This window comes from Danio rerio, chromosome 24 (assembly GCF_052040795.2).
Source record: "Danio rerio strain M-AB ecotype USA chromosome 24, GRCz13ab, whole genome shotgun sequence".
NCBI lineage: Eukaryota > Metazoa > Chordata > Actinopteri > Cypriniformes > Danionidae > Danio > Danio rerio.
Genome location: NC_141044.1, coordinates 32,553,549 through 32,575,000, shown reverse-complemented (window position 1 = coordinate 32,575,000; position 21,452 = coordinate 32,553,549). Strand labels below are relative to the sequence as shown.

The window sequence follows — 21,452 nt, the reverse complement described above, 5'->3', positions numbered from 1 at the left end:
CTGCGTTATGGGCATGTGTATATATATCCTGCAAATAAATTGCTAATTGTGGCATGTTGCAAAATATTTTAAACTTGTGTTTTATTGATGACCAGCAACTAGTCGATGTCGACTCAACTTTGTTGACGTAAAAGTTGACTTCTAAAAATCTAGTCGTTCAACCCCTGATATATATATATATATATATATATATATATATATATATATATATATATATATATATATATACATATATACATATACATATATATATATATATATATATATGTATATATATATTTTTTTTTCTTTTTTTTTTTTGAAAAAGGATTTAATAACACTTAGATGCTAGCAGATCAAAATGCCATATTTATTAACACAATCTCTTGGCAATTCGTAACTTTTTGATTTAGTGGCTAATTCGTATGGTTTCGTACGATCTAATTCGCACAATTTAGTACAATTTCCTCATCCCCAAATGACGGTTAGGTTTAGGGGAGGGGTTAGGTGCTACGCCTCCTTTTTAAAATCGTACAATTTCGTACGTCTGAACTCGTACGAATTCGTACAAATTAGCCACTACATTTGCAAAACGTAAAACACTTACGTTTTCTCGTGAGATCAGGCTGTTTTTATACATTTTCATAGTGTGCACTGGGAACCACATTTTTTTTTAAACATTTAATTTCTATATTTAGTCAAAAGAGTACATAATATTTCGGCTAAAACTTATATTAAAATAGTCAATATTTGACAAAATTTAGTACAAACATATCCCCTTTGTAGTAAACAACCAGGGGGCTGAGTAATTTAAGGGGGGGGGGGGGGGGTAATAATAATGACATCGACTGTTTCTAGAATAACCTCCAGCATCATTGATATTCCACGATCCTTTGTTTCAATTTAGCAAAAATTGAGCAACATAGACAAAGATGGCGCATCAGTCTGCAGTTGGTGGTCATTTCATATGAATATTTTGTTGACGTTTAGTGTCATTTCTGCACTAACTATTGTAAAAAATAAAATAAAATGCTTTTTTTCACTAAATCAGCGTTGTGACTTTGCATCTTGTGAGTTTAACCTATAATGCACTAATTACACGTTAGCTCACAAATCAGGAAAATACCAAACACCATGAAGTTGGAATTGATGAAAAAGTTTGTAAAGCATCAATTCTGAGTTTAGGTGTCACAATTCGAACTTGTTTTCGGTTTAAATTTTGGCTCAATAAACAAACACTAAGAAGTTAGAGATGCATATTACTAAAACAAGCCTTGTTAGCAGTCTTTTATGCCCTCTAAATTCAGACTCTCTCACCTCTGGAAAAGAGCATGTTAATTGTTTTTCGCCTGGCACATTAATCATGAGGCTGGAAGCTGCACGTTCTGCTGTTTGATGTCACGATAATTGCCTGTTTTTATCTGTCACTGACATAATACGTGTAATAATGTGACCGCTCGACGACTCCTTTCCAGAGACGGGTTAAGAATATAATGCCTTTCATATTTACTGTGCTAACATGCTCACATTTAGAATAATTTATCATCAGAGCTTTGCTCATTAAACGTTTTTAATTAAATGTATTTTTTTCCATTATTTCAAACAAGTTATGAATAATAATAAGTTCATAATACTATAATTGGTTATATTAAGGTAACAATAAGGGTTTATTAGTAAATGGTGATGTATTTACTAACATGAACTAATAATGAACAATACTTGTACAGCATTTGTCCATCATAATTCAACATTTACTAAAAAAATCCAAATCCATGCTTGCTAACAAAAGTCAATGCACTTTGAGTTAACATGAACAACTTTATTTCCTCTAACTAATGCTAACAAAGATGAATAAATACTGTAATACATATCTTGTTCATTGCTTGTATTATTTAAATACATACACTACATGACAAATTCTTGTCCTAGTTGTAACAGCAACAAATAATATCTTGACTTCTAGTTGATCATTTGGAAAATTGGCAGAAGGTAGATTTTTCTGATGATCATCTGTTGAACTGCATCCCAATCATCACAAATACTGAAGAAGACCTATTAGAACCTGCATGGACCCAAGATTCTCATAAAATTCAGTCAAGTCTGGTGAAGGAAAAATCATGGTTTGGGGTTACATTCAGTATGGGGGCATGCGAGAGATCTGCAGAGTGGATGACAACATCTACAGCCTGAGGTTTCAAGACATTTGTGCTGCCCATTATATTACAAACCACAGGAGAGGGCAAATTCTTTAGCAGGATAGCGCTCCTACTCATACTTCAGCCTCCACATCAAAGCTCCTGAAAACAAAGAAGGTCAATGTGCTCCAGGATTGGCCAGCCCAGTCACCAGGCATGAACATTATTGATCCAAAGAATCTTGATGAACTCTGGGAGTCCTTTTGTGTTTAGCAGAGCAAGGAAATTTTCACAGTATTACTGATTATATTTTTTTCTTCTGGAGAAAGTCCTATTTGTTTTATTTAGGCGAGAATAAAAGTAGTTTTAAATAAAATAAAAAAACATTTTAAGGTCAAAATTATTAGCCTCTTTAAGCTATCATTATACAAACCATCATTATACATTAACTTGCCTAATTACCCTAACCTGCCTAGCTAGGGGGGCTAATGATTCTGACTTCAACTGTATTTAGTTCCACACAATCCATTCATGTTGCCCAAACACAAATCTATTAAGTTAACTAATTTAAGTAAATTCAACATAAAACTCCAAAAAATCTCCCAAACTGTGTTGTTTCAGCTCATTTTAAATAAATAGTTTTAACAAGCAGTTTTAACACTTTTTGTGAGTGTTTTATTTACTTACTCAACATTTGATTGTTTGTGAACCTTAACTAGCAGATTAGTGCAAACGCTGTTCTTTTTGTTTACAGTTTGATCTTTAAAAATGGAATAAAACAGTTATGGGTAACAAGTTATAATACTTATACACTATGAATTATTTATTAAGCATTAGCAAATAGTTAGTTCATTATTTGTTAAGCATTAACTCTAGATTAATAGACGTTAGTAAGCTGTTTATAATTACATCTTCAAATTCTCTCTTCTTGACTTATAGCAAAGCATTTAAACAATGATGTTTAGCAATTAAAGTAATTTACTATTTCATTTTTAAAGATCAAAACCATAAACAAAATGAACAGCACTTGCATAAGTCTACTTATGAAGTTTTACAAACAAGCAAACAGTGAATCAGTAAATACAACACACTCAAACATGCTGCTTGTTGAAATGACTTAGTTAAAATGAGCTGAAGCAACCCAATTCTTGAGATTTGTTTGAGTAAATAATTGTTTTATGTTCAATAGCATTTAAAAACAGTGTTTTGTGGATCGAAAAACTTCTTTAGCCATCTGAAACGCACACAAATCGAATGATTGCCTTGCAATTTGTTGCTAATTTGTGTCAGCGCATCTGCCCATATTATTCCAGATGTCCATACAGTAAAGCGCATATCATGGCAGGCAGGAAATCTTTGGCCATTACATCTGGATGTTTTCCTGCGCCATGCTTTAATTTAGCTGCAGTCGGGGGAGATTACGGCTCTCTGCGCTCACTGTCATTGAGAGTGCGCTTTTGGCAGGGCTGGCAGAAAAGCATGCTGATAAAGGCACCTGCTTTCGGGAGATTTCCCTGGAGAATGAAGAAGACGACGGGCATCATGGGGGGGTGTGGGGGTCGAGAGGCGAGGGGGCAGGTAAACACGGGTCAGTCGCTCCATCAGCACACACCAGGTACAGCTCAAACCCTCCATTTACTGATAGACAGCTCACACGGCGGGACAGCAGACAGCCCTGTTGGTGGAATCAAAGGGTTTATGGGGTCATTACATAATTGGATTCTATAACCTGGTCAAAGGGACACAGACACACAGAGAAAAAGCAGAGCTGTCGAAGTAATTGCAGTTGTATTAATGACATTTTATTTATTTAAACATGAAGCATATGTGTTAAATATATGTGTGTGGGAGATAGAATGTGTAGACGTGTAACTAATAACAGTTAATTAGTCATATTGTTACAGTATATGAATATTATGCATATATTTAATTAGATTTTACATTTATATGTTATTATATGTTTGTTTTATTTCCAGATGATAATAATGATTAGTATACATGAAATAATTTCAGATTAACACTTGTACGTATATTTTCATAAATGATAAAAATGTATTACAATTATTATATATTTTGTATTACCATTAATAATACAAATATATTGGATTGGAACAATAACAACAAGATAATAATAATAACAATACCAACAACAAAAACAATAATAATAATAATAATAATAACCTTCATAATCATCATCATCATCATAATAAATAACCTATTTTGAAATGCATGTAAACAATTCATGTAAACCACAATTATATATAAACACACGTTAATTATTATAGCATTACGTAATTATCTGAATGACATATTTTAGAAAAATAAAAGAATTCTGTGTAAATATGAAATAATGTCACTTCTATACATAGAATACTTTCATAGATTATTTTCATAAATCAAAAAGCAATTATGTATATATTAACACTAATAATAGCATAATCTTGAATTTAATAATAATAATAATAATAATAAAAATAATAGCAACAATAATGATGATGATGATAATAATAATAATAATAATAATTATAATAATGATAGCAACAACAACAACAGCAACAATAATAATGATATATAATTATATAATAATAATAATAATAATAATAATAATTATTATTATTATTATTATTATTATTATTATATTTTATTATTTTGAATGCACATCCTTAATGCATATAAACAACATCATTTCATATAAACACACACACACACACACACACACACACACACACACACACACAAAAACACAATTTAGTATTAAACTCAAATAAATATCTGGATTTTTTTAGAATCTTCTAAACAATAATTATCAATTTAAACATTAGATGTCATTTTTATATTTTTTAATAACAATACAACATAATACAACGACGACAACAACAACAAATAATAATAATAATAATAATAATAATAATAATAATAATAATAATAATAATAATAATAATAACTACATCACTACTACTATTACTACTTCTTCTCATAATAATAATAATAATAATAATGATAATAATAATAATAACTACATCACTACTACTATTACTACTTATTCTCATAATAATAATAATAATAATAATAATAATAATAATAATAATAATAATAATAATAATAATAACTACATCACTACTACTATTACTACTTCTTCTCATAATAATAATAATAATAATAATAATAATAATAATAATAATAATAATAATAATAATTGCAACAACAACAACAACAACAACACAATAATAATAATAATAATAATAATAATAATAATAATAATAATAAACACAAATAAAATAATAATAATAATAATAATAATAATAATAATATAAAACTCATAATACAATTTAATAATAATAAAACTTATTTTAAATGCATATCATCAATGCACGTAAACAACAACAAATTGATATAAACACACAAACAAACACACATCATTTAGTTATTTAGTATTAATATCATATAAATATCTGAATGACATCTTCTATAAAATAAATATCAATGCAAACATTAACTGATGTCACTTTTATATTTTTATAAATAAAATTATTAATTATATATTTTATATAAACAATAATGTTAATCTTAAGTTGTATTAATAACATTTTAACACAATAATATTATATAACCTATTTTGAAATGCACAAACAAAAACAAAATCCCACACACACACGTTATTTATTAGTATCATATAAGTATATGTATGTATAGTAGATAAATATCAATGTAAACATTACCTGATGTCACGTTTATACTTTCATATATAACTAAATTACACACACACACACACACACACACACACACACACACACACACACACACACACACACACACACAAACACACACACACACACACACACACACACACACACAACAACAACAACAACAACAAGCCACCCACCCACCCACCCACGCGCAACCATTCATTCAAATGATTGGTAACACTTTACACTAAGGTTGTGTTAGTTAATATTAGTTAATGCATTTACTAACATGAACAAACAATGAACAATACAATCATTACAGTATTTGTTCATGTTAGTAAGTTTATAAAAATACAGTTGTTCATTGTGAGTTCATGCAACTTACGGTTAAAATCTTACATTTTGAATTGTTTAAAAATTTCCAAACACCAAAACACATCACTGGCATTAAATTCACTGTGACGTATATCAATATTTCCAGAGAAAATCCTTAGTAAATAATGTCAAGGGTTCTGATTAAAGATGAAGTTGAAGAAAGCTCTCAGGTTTTCCCACCACCAAATCCAGCATTCTATACAACTTTTATCGAACTCTCTTCACCTATTTGGAAAGTGATATGTCTGAGTATGTGTTTTATAAAGCAAACCCTTGGGTGTGTAAACTTTCAGAGCTCATGTAGCATCAAGCCCACTGTTTACTCTCCACCAAAAGAGCTGAAAACAAACCAGCATTTCCATAAAACAGTAGGAGCTCCAGTTTGCCCCGGAGCATAAATATATTCCATTTCAAAGCGAAGGAGACAGCGAGGACCCGGGCTCTATGTGACAGCGGCTCTGAAGAATCCAACATCTCCTCAAAGACTCGAGTGCTAGAGTCCTGGAGTTTTTGAGGACTCAATATTTCCTTCAGCAGTCGCAACATCTAACTGACCCCGAAGGAAGATCAAATATCTTTAGGGTGAGGTGACTATGATTAGTTTCAAGGCATATTATCAAGATTCTTTAAAGAAGAATAATTATTGATACAGATGGAGTCAAAATTATCAGCACTGCTGTGATTTTTTAAATTAATATTTCCTAAATGATGTTTAAAAAAAGCAAGGATTTTTTCACAGTATTTCCTATAATAATTTTTCTTCTGGAAAAAGTGTAATTTTTTTTATTTAGGCTTTTTAAACTTTTCAATTCAATTCAATTCACCTTTATTTGTACTTATCCATCATATGTTTCACACAGCGGATGCTTTTCCAGCCACAAACCAGCACTGGGAAACACCCATACACTCTCACATTCACACACACACACACACACACACACACACACACACACACACACACACACACACACACACACACAATAGACAATTTGAATTATTCAATTCACCTATAGCGCATGTCTTTAGACTGTGGGGAAAATCGGGGCACCCGGAGGAAACCAATGCCAACACATCGGGGAAAACATGCAAACACCCCACAGAAATGCCAACTAACCCAGTCGGGGCTTGATCCAGCAACATTCTTACTGTGAGGCTACAGTTGCAATCACTGAGCCACTGTGCTGCTTAAGAAATGTCAGTTTACTTACTCCAATACAGTAAAATCTATAATACAATCAAATTTCAATAACATTTAAAAAGTTAGTATTTGATAAGACAAAGCTAAACATTCCACTTTTTTTTGTTTTTTGATTGATAGACAGATTCTTAAAGACAGCTTGAAATTCAATATTTATTTTAAATGTTACAATACATTCCCATTTATATATGCACTTTCATATATGCTGCACTAATCTCCGAACAGCCACTTGTTTTTCAACTATATGGCTAGCATGGGCAGCTTAAACATCTTGTTTTCCCCATCTGATCATCTAAGGGGTTTATCTTAAGAAGTCCTCTGCATTCAAAAGGGATTCCTTCTTTAGCCTTCACCAATACGCGTATAAGAATAACATCTGCCATCCATATGTAAGATTGAATGTAAATAGTCCACATCAATACATGCTCTAATCCACACATTAATGACCGGCAGGCTCTCAGAAACACCACTGATACCATAATCTCACATATACAGTGCCCTTCTTGCATAAGCACAGACGCGCATTAATATGTTTGGGTTTCACTTGATCAGTTTAGACATGCGGCATCTGACCGACTATAAAGGAAAGTTGCTTTTTATTCTCCCTCTCTCTCTTAGCATGTGCCCTAAAGCACAGATGATTTAAACAGGAAATGCATCCCTCACCAGACCAGATCAGAGGAAATGACTGGGGTCTTCAGATAGAATTACCCTCTGAGATCATATGTACATGCTTGACTAGATTAACTAAGTAACATAGTAAACTGTGTCACTCACCCCTGGAGGAAAACATTGTGGCTTGTGTTGCTCATGTTAGCATCTCAGATCTCTGCTGAAAATAATCCAAGAAAGATTCAATTAAACATTTGTTGACAGACAGTTTGATTTTATTGACATACAGTGAGGGAAATAAGTATTGAACACCACCATTTTTCTCAGAAAAAAATATTTCTAAAGATGCTGTTGATATCAAATTCACCAGATGTTGGTAACAACTGAAGAACTAAAGAAAAACTATTTAGTTTACAAATTAAGTAATGTGAAAGTAAATAAAATGACACAGGGAAAAAGTACTGAACACTTGAAGAGAGGAAGGTGTAGAAAGGCAGTGAATGACCAGACAGCAGCTGAAATCTCCCAGTAGTTATTTAGCAACTCTCCACCCTTTGTCATTGTACAGTAAATGAATAAAGCTGCTTCAGTCCAACATCTACATTACCAAGATAAAGATGAAACCAGGGTGGACATTTCAGCAAGACAATGATCCAAAATACAGCCAAGCAAACTCTTAAACGCTGTCAGAGAAAGAAAATTATCCCCCAGAATTGCAAATACAAAATAAAGATCAGATTTGATAGACGAAACCCACAAAATCATTAAGATTTTTACATTCTGTTGAAGTCTTTAAAAATAATCACACCTGAGCAATGTTTGTGACCACTCTTTTAAGATTTAAACAATTCTTAATGTTATAGACAGCAGAAAATGTAATTAAAAATTGTGTGTTTTGTGTTGTTCCTTTTAGTTGAATGTCAATTAATAAACAATTATAAAACTATAAGGTGCAAGAAGCTTATACGATAGAAAAAAGCAAGAGGGCAATTACCGATTCAGGTAAACATGCAAAATCAGTACTAGATCAATATGCTCAATTTTAACATCTATTAATTTTTAAATGAAACTTTTTTTTAAAGAAATTTGTACCATATTAAATTGAATTTAATATTCTGTATAAATGTACATACATTTTATTTTTGTTGTGCTCAAATGCCCTTAAAAATGAACAATTAGTGACTTAAGTAAGTTTAATGTTTAGCTAAAGCAATAATTTTTTCCCTGATTTCAGCACAATTTGCTTGACATAGGGTGTTTGTGGATTTGTAAATGACAATTGGGCCTCGGGATGTAAGATTTGATCAGTTTTTCATGTGTAGTGTGTAATAGCAACACAATCCCACAGCAATTCGTAACTTTTTCATTTAGTGGCTAATTTGTATGAATTTTTATGATCTAATTCGTACAATTCAGTCTGATTTGCTCATTCCCTAATGCTGGTTGGGTTTAGGGGTGGGGTTAGGTGCCACGCCTCCTTTTAAAAATCGTACAATTTCATACGACTGAACTTGTTACGAATTTGTACGAATTAGCCACTAAACTGCCAAAACGTAAAATACTTATGTTTTCTCGTGAGATCAGGCTGGTAATAGAGAACAACAATCGATATCTTGTCTGCAATGCTTCATGATGGTATCGCAGAAAGTCTTTCTATGTTATTTTTATTTTATTTATTTTTTTGTCCTTAAAGAGTTCTGCACATGGGTGACACTGACCAATAGGAGCACAGAATCTCTTTAGTACACAGCTAATGAAAAGGCAAAATGAAAAAGAGATGACTTTTTTCATGAAATGTAGTCGAGGCACTTCTGAAGCCTGGTGAGTGCATACTGGAATTACACTGTAAACAAATCGGACAATTACAGTAAAAATTTCTAATTTATACAGTTCTTGATGACAGATTGTGTGTTGTAGACACCACAAGATGACTGATCGCAGAGAATTTGTAGCCATATTTGGTACAGTACCCATCAAACATCAAGATTTGTTCAAGACAAAATCACTTAATCTGACACAATGAGTGACCAACAGTAAAAATTGTGCAATCTGAATGAGGTTCAATTAAAATGATTCTCTGCCATTCCTCCTTGAAGATCCACTTCAGTTTTGTCAGGTTGTATGGTAAACATTTGTGGACAGACATTTTTAGGTCCCTCCAGAAATGCTCAATTGGGTTTAAGTCAGGGCTCTGGCTGGGCCATTCAAAAACAGTCAAAGAGTCATTATTTCAGCTGTGTTCTTAGGGTCATTGTCTTGTTGAAAATTGTATCAAAAGGTCTGAATACTTTTAATACCGACTGTACATTGAGATTACTTTACCCTCTAATGCTTGCTTAAAATATTATTTAATTCAACTGCAATGATTTTTAAATGTAAAATATGAGTATGCATTAGAGCTGAAGATCTTTGCCTAAATCCGAAGGAACCCAACGGGTTCAGGCTTAATTTTTATAATTTTAGACGGGGTCGGCTGGGCTCAGGCTTGCGCAGTAAATAAACAGTCATGTGATGCATTTTGATAAGTAATCAAATCATTTGTTACAACATTAAAATCCATTCCGGTGAAACAAATGATGATGGACAAGTCAAAAAAAGAGCAAATTTTGACTTTGAACTGTGACTGGCCAGACCGCAAAGAAAAGGTCATTCTGGACACCAAGTTATTTTGGCGATCGCTCATACTTTGGGTATTGCAGTAGAGCGCTAAACAGCAATGTATAGCATGTACAGCAAGCTGACAGGGAAGATGACGAGGTAACTCGCTACATTGAAGCTGCTGTCATGACAAATGAAATGGATGTTCTTGGCTGGTGGAAGATGAACAAATAATCCTACCCAAAACTTGCAAAATTAGCCAGATCAGTACTTTACATCCTTGCAGGCACGTGCACAACTGGGGCTTAAACTGTGTAGTGCCCCCTGGTCTTCAGTTTGTGATTGCCAACCAGTCCACTCCCCCCGGTCTTTAGTTTGCGATAGTCTTCCATACATCCTACCCCCGCCTGCTCTTCAGTTCACGATCGTAACCCCCCTCATTCTTCAGTTCGCTATCGTCAAATACCAGTCACAATTTAGAATTTTTACTATTAGTTTATTTGGAAAGACTCATTTTTATTGGTGTGTTGGCCAATTTAGGTGTATGTACCTAGGCCTTATTAGAGTGCTGAGATGTTATGATGTTACAGAGGACTTATTTTATTTCTTTTTTCAAACTTCACAATATAACCTATATACATATGTTAAAACACGTATAAATGGCTCAATTTTAAAAATAGGCAAAAGAGCTGTGTGCATGTGCGCTATAAACGTGTTCTGGCTTTTAAAAAATATGTCAATCAAAATGTACTTGTCAGGCTCGAGCCCTATTCGGCCTAACTTTTGTGGCACTTCTAGTTACACCTCTAGTATCCATTGTCTAAATTCACTTTGAATTGTTGGTGCGTTTTTTAATATTTTTTATTGTGAAAATATAATAACATAATACATAAATAATAGCATCATTATTCAATTTTTAGCATTTTATTTTCAATTTGTTCAGACATATTATTAGTATCATATTGGTGTTGGTCGTATTATCCTCTAATGTTTAAAGGTTAAACTATTATTTAGTACAAATTCAATGCTTTTTAAATTTAAAACATGAGCATCCATTATCTAAATTCACTTTTGTTTCAAATTGCTTGTGTGTGAGTTTTATTTATAATTTATATATTACATGAATACATTTTCTGCCACTTAAGCCTTGTTCAAAATGGCTTTAAATGCACAGTAGCACAAACTTTTGTTGTAATGTTTTGCTGTATTTTATAGACATGTCCTGCATTTTGTATTGCTTGCTTTCTAGTTGTGTTGCTTGCTTTCTAGTTGTGTTGTATAATTGGTTTTACTGCAATTTGACATTGTAATGTGCACATATATATATATATATATATATATCAAATATATATATCAAATAGTCAATTGAAAACAAATGTTTTTATAAGCTTTATTTTATAAGTTATGCATGCTGTTTTAAGTCAGTTTAAAATTGGTAAAGTTCAATGGACTCATAAGGTTAATTTGATTCAGCTTAAAATTTTAAGGCAAGTATAGGATTTATTACAGTGTGGTGTAAAGCACTTTGGTCAGCCTTGGTTTAAGTAAGATGCTATATAAATAAACGTTGATTGATTGATTGATTGAATATTTAATATATAATAATATAATATATAAATAATAACATCTTTGTCATGAAACTATAAACAATAATCTGATTTAGTTTTGTATATTAAGTATTAATCAACCCAAGCTCATTCTGAAAAAAGTAAACCATCAACCACAACATGACAATAATTACTGGCTTACCACGATCAATTAGCATCTTAATATCGGCACAATGCCCAACTTTGATGGTGTGCATTCCTACAGATTATATAACAACCGTGTCAAAGGCACATCATTATTCAAAACAACAAAGAATCTCAAGGTCAAAATCCTTGCAAATTCATTCCCAGCAGAGAGAGAGAGAGAGAGAGAGAGAGAGAAAGAGCGGCAATGTTTGCTGTGGTTGGAGGGAAGCGAGTGGTGACATATTGCTGGCTGTGACTGCATCTTCTCCTTTGCCTCCTTTTCATGCCATATATCAGCCGTTGCCAGAGCCACTGTGACAGTGGGTTGTCAGAGCTTTGGCGATGAACTCATCTTCAGTGTGTGAGGTTATGATCGCTCTGCCATGTTGCAGCTAGAGGAGATTGTCACACACAGTCACGCAAGGTCTTCTTCTACAGCTTTAAAACCATGCTACAGTTGTAACTCAACAACACAAGCCGAATCAATCTGTTGTGCTGTCTACCGGAGGAAACAAAAATGAAGTGAGTCGTTAGTTTCAAAGCAAACGTGGGAACATTTACAGTCGTGTGCAAAATTATTGGCACCCTTGGAAAATACCGTAGAAACCGAAGAGGATGTGAAGTTAAAAATCATCATTCTTCCTTCGGCTAAAAATTAGATTTATTGTAACAATCACTTTTGCACATATTTGGAAAGGGTGCCAATGACTATACTAGAAAATAACACACCTTGTAAGCACCATCAAGTTAAAATTAGAGGTGAGTCATCAGAAATGTTCAAATCCCAGCTTATCATCGTGTGGATGAAATCGTACCAGTTATTTTTCCACCTTTGAGACAGTGAACCTCTGAACCCCTGAGGGCCAGACGAAAAGGTAATTACAGATGTAGGAAAAAAAAAAAAAAACAAGAGTGCAAGATAAGGTGGATTTCTTTACAAAAAGAAATAGGAGAATAGTCCTTGAGTGCCTTTTTGTTTGCTGGCTGGGATGAAAGCGCAGGAAAATCTACTGATGGAACATGAATATGATGCTAAGACTCTTGATTCATAGTAAAAAAAAAAAAAAAAGAAACAGGAATGATCTACTTATAAAGGCACATTGATGGTTTAGAGATGATTTTATACTCAGAAACTGCTAGTAAATAACACAAACATGAAGTAATGTTGAGCAACATTTGATTAGATTTAAGGTAAATTGAGTATTATTAGCATTAGTAAATCGAGACTCATCAGACCAGGCAACATTTTTCCAATCTTCTAATGTCTAATTTTGGTGAGCGTGCAAATTGTTGCTTTAACTTTAAGGTTGGACATGTTGTGTGTTCAGAGATGCTCTTCTGCATATCTCGGTTATTTGAGTTACTGTTGCCTTTCTATCAGCTTGAACCGGTCTGGCCATACTCCTGTGACATCAACAGGGCATTTGCGCCCACAGATCTGCCGCTCACTGGATATTTTCTCTTATTTTCGAACCATTCTCTGTAAACCCTAGAGATGGTTGGGCGTCAAAATCCCAGTAGATCAGCAGTTTCTGAAATACTCAGACCAGCCAATCTGGAACCAACAACCATGCCACATTTAAAGTCACTTAAATCATCTTTCTTTCCCATTCTGATGCTCTGTTTGAAGTCGTCATGACCATGCCTATATACATTGAGTTGCTGCCATGTGATTGGCTAATTAGAAATGTGCATTAACGAGCAGTTTGGTAGGTGTACCTAATAAAGAGGCCGAGATGTGTATAATTACTTAAAAAAATTTATTTAAAAAATAAGTTTTTCTTTTTCATGTTCCGTGTTTACTTCAGTGTCTTGCTGTAGTAATACGCACTAGCAAAATCAGAGTGAAAACTGTTTCCACACTATTTTTCCAGTGCACTTTTCATGTTGATTTAAATATGCATGTGTGATTTCACAGCTGTGTGGATTAAATGAAATGCATGTTGCCCTTTTTGACATTTAAGAGTCCAAGTGGCATATGGCCTTTGTGTGCTGAACTGGAAAGATGACAGTCAAGCTGTCTCTGTGTGCTGCTCTGATGTTCTTTGTTGTGTGTGTGTGCGCGCGTGTATAAAGTATGTGTATGTGCGGGCGTGTGTTTTAGAGAGGGAATTCAGAGGCACACTATAAGTTATCCCTAAGTGCATGACCTATCCTGAGAACACAATGACATTGTGTGTTTCTTATACGGCTGTTTTTCTACTTTTATGATGGCAGACAAAAATTGAAGATACGAATGCAAAAAAAAAAAAAAAAAACAGAAAAATAACCTACTTTAATCAAAGGCAAAAAATTATGAATATCATAGATGACTACTAGAATTACAGAACTTTTATGAAAACAGTTTAACAAAATGAGCTGAAAATGAACTGAATATATATATATATATATATATATATATATATATATATATATATATATATATATATATTTTTTTTTTTTTTTTTTTTTTTTCAGTTGAAGTCAGAATTATTAGCCCCCTTCAAATTTTTTCTTCTTCTTTAAATATTTTCCAAATCATGTTTAACAGAGCACGGAAATTTTCACAGCATGTCTGATTATATTTTTTCTTCTGGAGAAAGTCTTATCTGTTTTATTTCGGCTATGATAAAATCAGTTTTTAATTTTTAAATACCATTTTAGGGACAAAATTATTAGCCCCTTGAAGCTATATTTTTTCTCGATAATCTACAGGAAAACCATAGTTATATAATAACTTGCCGAATTACCCTAACATGCCTAGTTTACCTAATTAACCAAGTTAAGCCCTTAAATGTCACTATAAGCTGTATTCACCTTATTCTCCGCCGACGAGCGGGCGCTGCCATTTGAATCTTTTTGGCTTGAGACTTCCGGTCTCATTCACTTCCATCCATTTTTTGACGTTAAAAACTGCTCATTACGCTGCTTGATGTTGCAATTTGATATTTTCTTATTAAATTATTCTACTTGGTCTGTATAGTCATGCAAACATTTGTTTGTAGAGCAAGAAGTTTGACCGTTTTCTGCCGTTTATTATTCCTAGTCATTTCTCCTGTAGTCGAATGAATAAGAAGTTCTAAGACAATCGCGAAAACAGGCGCACTTCCGCATTTTAGAATAAGGTCAATAGAAGTTTCTTGAAAAAGATCTAGTAAAATAATATTTACTGTCATCATGACATATATATAAGAACTTAAATCTTGTAACAAACAAACAAGTTAATACAGAATAATTTTCTTTAAAAAAAAAAGAAAAAAAAAACTGACCCCAAACTTTTGACTGGTAGTGTGTATAAGATTCTTAGTTATACAAATGATATAACATTATTTGTTAAAACATTACAGAACCAATTTTTTTTGTTCATGTTGTACTGTTGCTTAAACATTGCTAGAATGTACGTTTAAGTTCTGAAAATGTTCCCTGTTGACTAGGGAGGGGGAAAAATCATTTAAAGTGATATTAATAAATCAAGATATCATTAAAAGTATATAAATAATGCTAAAATACCCTGTGAATTAGAAGTTTTCAGTATTTTGTGATTCATGTTTTTTTTATCATTTTTTCTGTTTATTTATTATGGATATGCATTATGGGACCTTGATATTTCTTCCAACAACTTTTTTTTTCCCCCGGACAAAAACCAGCAGACTGAGGAACAGCTTTTTCCCCAGAGCTGTCTCCCTCCTGAACTCTGCCCCCCACTGACTCTTTTGCCCCCCACTGACTCTTTTGCCCCCCAATACACCCCCCACTCTCCTCTAACTTAAACTCCTCGCAATAACTGCACTGTTTAACATTTGCACATTTAAAAATTTGCACATTCACAGCACCCCATTGAACTGTTTACTTATTGAACTGTACATAACCACTGCATATGGGCATTAGTAATTATGTACACACCCACTATACATATACACTTGTAATCATGCTTATTTATCTGCATACTACTGATTATTAATAGCAACCTGTACATATATTCATATATTGTTACATATACACTTGTAATCATGTTTATCTATCCCTGTACATATATTCATATATTGTAACATATACACTTGTAATCATGTTTATCTATCTGCACACTACTGATTATTAATAGCAACCTGCACATATATTCATATATTGTAAATCTGCTCATAGCTTATCCAACCTGTATATAATGTTCATAGTACATCCATCTGTAAATATCACCATAGTTTTCTATAACTGCACTTTATAACTTATTCCTGTATCCTGCACTTGCTGCTATTGCACTGCTGGTTAGACCTAAACTGCATTTCGTTGCATTGTACTTGTACATGTGTAATGACAATAAAGTTGAATCTAATCTAATCTAATCTAAAGTTTCAAAAAGTGCCTTTTATTAACATTTTAATTAATTTAAAGTGATTTATTGTCTGTGTTGAAGTTGCATTTTACACTACAAACACCTTGTCATGAACTGCCAGAACATTTTCAGTTATTTTACAGACTTGTTTCTCTCTTATTATTAATATTATATTAATTATTTATTATACATTATATTATTTCAAACTACTAAAATGTCAATGAAAATCACTTTGTTAAACGGTAGAGTTGAATTTTCCACAATAAAAGTCATAATGCATAATGGAATCCACAACCGTAAATAAATGGAAAACATTAAATACAAAATACAGAAACTCTAACAGATATTTTTAACAATATACAGAAGCAAAAATAATATCAACTATTGTTCTTTAATTAAAAACAAAATCACGTCAATCATGACACATTTCTACTACCTCAAATTTTGAAGAGAAAAAATATATAGTTTAATAACATAAAATTAGCATTAATATAAGTGCATGTAATGAGCATATGATATTCAATTTCTGATTAAATGTATTACAGGAGATCACACTACTGCCTCACAGAATCATCAAACACCGACCAGTGCTTCATTAGTCCACCAGCATGCAAATGAACCAGCAAATGAGTCATACGACAGTAAACGAGACTAAACACTCATCCACGCCAGGCAAAACAATCATTAAAAACCTGCATTTTACAAGACAAACATGCTTAGCCCTCCCCAAACTAGCAAGCCAATCCACTGTACTGATGTAATTTGGCTAAATGAATTATTTTTGTTAGCGTTTTAAGACATCAAAGAGTAAAAACCTCAAAGAAATGTCCTCTTAGGGGCCATCATTACGTTGATCTCCCTCCAAATCAGACCTTTGATTGCATTATACGCTATATGTACTTAAAAGTGCGCTGATTTGTTCAGACTATTTGGCTTATTTGCATGCACACCATTAATGAACTGCTAATGAAGATTAAGGCCATGGTATATCGATGTGCACTAAGAAGGAAAAGGCTTTAGTGCTTGTCTTAGAGTCAGAATCAGCGGGGAGGATTAGAGAAACCCACAACCTCTATAAAACTAAAGAAACAGTCCATATGCCTGCTTCCCTTGATCAAAGGCAACTCTGTAGACGACTTAAAAGCTTATGGAGAGTCATTGTCTTTCTAGATTAGTTTTCTTACAGAACTGAGGCTTGACTGAAGATCCTATTGGTAATAATAACTGGTAAAGTTGATAGGAGGGCCTCCTATATGCAAATGTATTTAAAAACAAACAAAATGGCGCGTTAACTGAATATTTTCCGTCATTGACATTTTTTTTAGCAGTGATGGAAAAATATGAAGGTGATCCGTCATTATGACGAATTATGCTGAGGGTGATCTATTGTAATTCGAAGCTAACTGCAATTCACAATCCTTTCCAGCTGATGGCGATTGCCCTTGTCTCCTCTTTGTCACTGTGTGTGTACAGTTACAAAAATGTCACAGCAGCTGAGTGTGAATAGTTTCTTTAAACAGCCAAATAGTTGTAATATTAATACAGGTGAAAAAGAGGAAGTGATGCAGTGGACGATGAAGTACAAACAGACAAAAATCTTCAGTTGCCGACAGCTGTTACGGGTCAACCAAGCGGCAGCAAGTATGTCAGTTGCTTGGAGTATTGTGAGCACTACCGAACGCAGAGGGGTGCAGCCGCGCCCCTGATGCAGAAGAAGCGCATGCTGCAGTGTTTATTCTCGGTGAAACGAGTGCTTGCAGGATCGGGAAATCCCACATTCAGTGAACCCAGCAAACTTCTAAACACTTCCTATATAGAAATGTTTCCTAACTACAAAGCACTGGCTGTAGTGGCGCTAGTATTTCCGGTCTCCATTGTGGCAGCAGAACGCGGCTTCAGCCTCCAGAACAAAATTAAAACTGTCATGAGAAGTCGAATTTCCAAGGCAAAGACACATAATTTAATGACAATTGCCTCTGCATCAGTCTCCCTTGATGCGTTTGATTACGCACAGGCAAGCACCCAGTTCAGGTCGACGCAGGAGGAAGATATGAGTTAAGGCAGATATTTTTGTTCATTTGTCAAATAGCCTAAATAAATGAATAGTTTAGCCTATATGCTCGTCATGCAAGTTTATTATTAAGATATGAATGAAAAAAGTGATTAGAAAATATGCAAATTAAATGACGGTCAATAAAAGGTTATAAAGGAATTTTTACAACCCTCTCTGTCAAAATGACGGACAATGAGAAAGTCAAATGCGACCTCTGATATGTATATATATATAAATATATATATAAATATATATATATATATATATATATATATATATATATATATATATATATATATATATATATACATACATACATACATACATACATACATACATACATACATACATACATACATACATATATATATATATGTGTGTGTGTGTGTGTGTGTGTGTGTGTGTGTGCAGTTCCTTTTTGAATTGTGTGTGTGTATGTATATATATATATATATATATATATATATATATATATATATATATATATATATATATATATATATATATGTGTGTGTGTGTGTGTGTGTGTATGTCGGTGTGTGTGTATATATATATATATATATATATATATATATATATAAATATATATATATATATATATATATATATATATATATATATATATATATATATATATATATATATATATATATATATATATATATATATGCAAGTGTATGTCTGTGTATGTATATATCCCCTCTATCTATACTGAATTAATGATGATAGTTGATCCTGTTTGTTATATTTTTTGAGTGATGTTAAGATATTTAAATGAGTCATGTGACCATACTACTCAAAAGAGACTCTAGACGCACCTGATCACCGTTACCCTGATGAAGGCAGTTCCTTTTTGAAATGCGTTGGTTTTTAGGGTTTAGCCATGTGAATGGAGGCTTTTTAAATTTCCCACATTCTTCGAGTGCCTTTTTCGAGTGTTGTTCCAGGATCAACATAGATGTTAACCCAGAGACATTTGAGAGACATGAGACATGTCCTATTTAATGAAATCATGTTAGGGGTGATTATATTTGTAGATCCATGACATCCAAACAAACACAATAACAAAGTTTTCTTCAAAAGTAAATAATCTTCATAACAAATCACTAAAACCTCAATGCTAAATTAATACATTATGCTCCTAAAAGCACAGTCCTCCAGGATTAACCAGGATTGCGTGTTTGAAACCAGTGACGCTTGTGTATTGTTCGGATTTAGGGACAAGCGCGTCAAAATTGTGCATTGGATTGTCTCAAGATCCAATTAAAAGTCGAATCAGAGCTTGAATTAGTTTTCACTTTTGAATTAATCTCCTTTGCTCAGTGTGTGTGTGTGTGTGTGTAATCTGTCTCTTCAGCTCAGCTTTGATCATGGTGTGTGTTTGATGGCTGATATCTGCACGCCTCATCTGACACCACAAACTACTCCGCCACGAGGTTTAATAGAAAGAAAACAACTGGACAAGATAATGCACTTCTCAACACACTCTGTCCCGCCGTCTACTGAGTGTGTGTGCTTTCAACGGATTCTCTGGGGTGAAATTACAACAGCGGGGGTTAATGACGAGTCTTCGGGATGGTCAGGGGCTGCTCTGGATTACGAGAGACCATTCCAGAGGTCATTCTGCCTTCAGAGAATAAATGACATTTTGGGCGACTAATAATCTGCTAATGAAGCTGCGTTTATATGAGGAGGCTCAATATCAGTTAAGACCTGTCGTTCTATGGCTGTGAAAGATTTAATCAGCTACAAAAAAAAAAATTTAGAAGCGAAGAGCTAACTATAGTAAAAATGGTAAGGCATCCTTCATAGTTGAGTTTTACCATATTTTTTATTCATTTAACCAATCTCCCTAAAAGAGGGAACTCTTTTAGCTTAGCTTAGCATTAATCATTGAATCGGATTAAACCATTTTCATCTCGCTCAATTTTCTTCCTTATTTAAAGCTCTTCTGTTGTTATATCAAGTACTAAGACTGATGGAAAATAAAAAGTTACTATTTTCTATTGGCCAGTTTGTCTAGAAAGTGTACTCTCATTCCAGTATAATAATCAAGGAAGTTTGCTGCTGTACTTCAAATATGCATTTCAATTATGCCTCACTGTTATGTAGCTGGTACAATTTTTAGGCTCTGTGTAAAATCATTCCGTCTATTAAAAATAAAAATAAGCTAAAATAAAAATGTCAAATTGTTGTTTTTTTTTTTTATTTTGTTTGTTTGATTGTTTTATACTTTTTGAGAGAGATGCTAATGGTCTAATTTGATTCAATGATTTATGCTAAGCTAATCTAAAAGTGTTCCTACCAGACCTGGAGATTGGCTGAATGGATTTAAAAATGGTAAAACTCAACTGTTTAACTCGTGGACTCGTTCCTCTAATACCTTCTTTAACCTAATAAATTAAGTCAAACAGTAATAAATGAAAGCTAAAAGAATGATTGAAGTCAGCAAGTTTAAAATAGGGCACTGAAGAAAAAAAAAATACTATTTCATAATTTGGTTTAACATAAAACCAGGTACATGCAATATTGAATAAATGCTCTGATACCAAAATCAACATTGCAGTGTGTGTACAGAGAAAGAAACACTAACAACAGAAATAAACCAAGAATGGAGTGGAGATGTAATTGGAGAAATGTATCTAATTATTAAAGTACTAGACATAAAGTCAATATTCAAGTGTGCATACTTGCATATTAGAATGATTTCTGACACTGAAAACTGGATTAATGCTGCTGAAAAGTCTACTTCACAGAAAATAAATGACATTTCA

The 21,452-nt window shown here is 33.0% G+C and overlaps 2 long non-coding RNA genes across 3 annotated transcripts in view; both read right to left on the bottom strand.

The window, feature by feature from the left end:
• Positions 1-301: 301 nt before the first annotated feature.
• The window catches only part of LOC137489291 (uncharacterized), a 42,379-nt gene continuing 21,228 nt past the window's right edge, over positions 302-21,452 (bottom strand). Inside the window, exons 4-6 of one of the 2 annotated variants that reach the window (XR_015525156.1) lie at positions 8,151-8,205; positions 3,610-3,789; positions 302-2,276 (exon numbers count right to left, since the gene is read on the bottom strand). This is a non-coding gene — a long non-coding RNA (uncharacterized LOC137489291). The remainder of the gene's footprint in view (positions 2,277-3,609; positions 3,790-8,150; positions 8,206-21,452) is intronic. The other variant, XR_015525155.1, reaches the window with a different exon arrangement.
• On the bottom strand, positions 16,038-16,627 carry LOC147838073 (uncharacterized). The gene is made up of 2 exons (XR_015525458.1): positions 16,352-16,627; positions 16,038-16,296 (listed from the first exon to the last, which is right to left on the bottom strand). It is a non-coding gene; the product is annotated as an uncharacterized LOC147838073 (long non-coding RNA).